We start from the raw sequence: 2665 nt of genomic DNA, 5'->3' as shown, positions 1-2665 counted from the left end.
TAAATCCTTTGTAGTGGGGTTGATGAAAACTAAAAACAAGCAGGTGCCAATAGTGCATCGATGACAATGTCACACCAACAGAGATGCTGTGATCCCCATTCATGAGCTGATCCAGCAGCTAAAGAGCCAAGGAGTGATCAGCAGGACTCACCCACCAAGTGTGTTCAGGCCCCTGAGCAAAAACAACCCCACAAATGGGTTTGCCTTTGCCCAAACTGTTTTCCCTAGCAGAATCTTTTCATGCACCACAGGCACTTTATCCCCATCTACTTCTCAGCAGAAGATCTGACTGAGCAGGACCAGCTCCACTGATGGAACCCCTGGTGTACCATGTCTCCACAAGACTTGTTTCTCTAGGCCCAGGATGGTTTTCTGGGCTGTGGAATGAGGCACAGGATATGTTTCCAGCCATCCTGTACTTGCTTCCACCATTGTAAGCACATAGCACTTACCCTGCTGGGTTTGAGGCAGTGTGATACAGTCGATTTGCCAGACCTCCCAATACCCATATTTTGACCATCTCCCTTCATACCACAGAAGTTTCAACCTTTTAGCTTGCTTAATTGCAGCACATATGTCACAATCATGGATAACTGCACAATAATGTCCAAAGTTAAATCCACCCCTTGGTCACGAGCCCATCGATTTGTTCCATCCCTACCTTGATGACCTGAAGGGTCATGGCACCATCTGGCTAAAACCGGTTCACCTTTATGGTCCCAGTCCAGATCTATTTGGACACTTGAGCAGCCTCATCTGCTCGTTGGTTGTTTCAGTGTTCCTCAGTAGCTCAGGATGAAGGGACATGGGCATCTCCATGGTGCACTTTTACATCAAGTTTCTGTATTTGAGCAGCAATGTCTTTCCACAGTTCAGCAGCCCAGATAAGTTCACCTCTACGTTACCAGTTGTTTTGCTTCCACTGCTTTAACTACCCCTATAAGGCATTTGCTACCATCCATGAGTCAGTATAGAGACAAAGTCTTGGCCACTTTTCTTGTTCCTCAGTAGCTGTGTGTGCTGAGGGGTAGAGGCTGTGGTGTCTGCAGCAGCAGTAGCAGCAGCAGTGCTCACTTTCTGAGCTGCAGCAGTGTCTGTGGGGGGGAGGCAGCAGCTGCAGGTGTAGCAGACACACTGGGACACACTGGCAATACCTGAGTTGTGCCCTTGTGTGTGGGGGTGAGCAGTGACTGTGGAGGCAGGAATGGGGATGCTCTCTGTACCAGGGGCAGCTCTCACCCTCTGAACAGCAACTCCTGACCTCCGAAAAGGCATGATCATTCTCACGGCTGTGGTTTTTGTCTTACTCCTCACCAATATATGAGAAAATAGGTATGTGGGGTCTGTGATGCTGGCAATGCAGAGCCCACCATGCCAGCAAATGGGGCACATGGTGCCATTGATGTGAGGTGTGAGATGGCAGCAGTGTAAAGGCTTTGGTGGCAGTGGTGTCGTGTCTGAGGTAGCAGCAATGCAGGCTGCAAAGTGCCAGCCATGAATTCACTGCAGCCAGGTCTCATGGTGCAGCACATGGGCTGTCCAGGCTGGGTCTCATCCAAGCCATGGGGTCTGGACACGTGTCCCCACACTGGCCCCTGGCCGCATCTTGTTTCCCCCCTTCCCAGAGCCTGGAGCTGAGCCAGGAGCTGAGCTGCACTGGGGTGCTCCCCCAGGAGCCTACCTGCATCTGGAGGGTGGGTGAAGGTGTTGGCCAACCCTGAGCCCTGCTACCTCACTCAGACATGCAGCCCAGGCATAGGTGAGGGCTTTTATTTGGGCACAGGAGCATGTCCCACCGCCAGGCAGCTTGAGGGGTAGCAGGACTGCAACAGTGCAGGGTGGGTGGGACCTTACAGGCTGAAGACAGTACCCAGCAAAGCAGGTCTGCTTTGCCTTGCTTCACTTCCCGCTGGCTTGGCCATCTCCTGCCTCATGCCATGAGGGGATATCCATATGCTGGGAGCAGGATGGAGTTGGAATGAGCAGGATTTGGGGTTGTGCAAGGATACACTGATAGCCAGGCACAGCTGGGGGCAAAGGGATACAGCTGGAGGAGGGCTGGCATGAAGCTGAAGTCAGTGCTGATGCCAGAGGGTGGTGTGGTGTCATGCATCCTCAGCACCAAACCCTCTGAGCTGCTTAGGCCTTGGGGCTGCAATTTGGCCCAGGGACCATCTGTTTTCTCCTGAAACCTGTTGGACCTTGCAGCATCAAGGGCCATGGGGAGCAATACAGGTTCAGTGGGGATGGACAGCAGCTTGTCCTACTTTAGACCTATCTTCAGTATCCAAAACAGGGCTCCAGGCATTGCTTAGCCATGGCTGTGCCACACTGTGTGCTGGGGATACAACTTTTGGGGACACATGGGGGCCACTGACAAACACCCCTTGCTGTCCTGCACCTGGGGCTCAGGCTCAAGTCAGGCAGATGCTATGAGATGGGGGCTGTTTCCTTCACCAGAGGAACCACATCTTCACCAGAGCTGGTACCTCCAGGGACAGTGGCAGGCAGGGGACAGACAGGGCTGGGAACAGGAAAGCCACTGCTAGAGGCACATCACTGCTCTGATACATTTGTAAGAAGAGGACTTGGAGAGAGCTTTTAGTTATTTTTTTTCATAGAGATTTTTAATGCTTATTTTTAAACAGACTTGGTTTAATTTTTT

This window comes from Calypte anna, chromosome 20 (assembly GCF_003957555.1).
Source record: "Calypte anna isolate BGI_N300 chromosome 20, bCalAnn1_v1.p, whole genome shotgun sequence".
In the NCBI taxonomy this organism is placed as follows: Eukaryota; Metazoa; Chordata; class Aves; order Apodiformes; family Trochilidae; genus Calypte; species Calypte anna.
The sequence above is the reverse complement of the archived record's forward strand: the minus strand, read 5'-3'. Positions refer to the sequence as shown.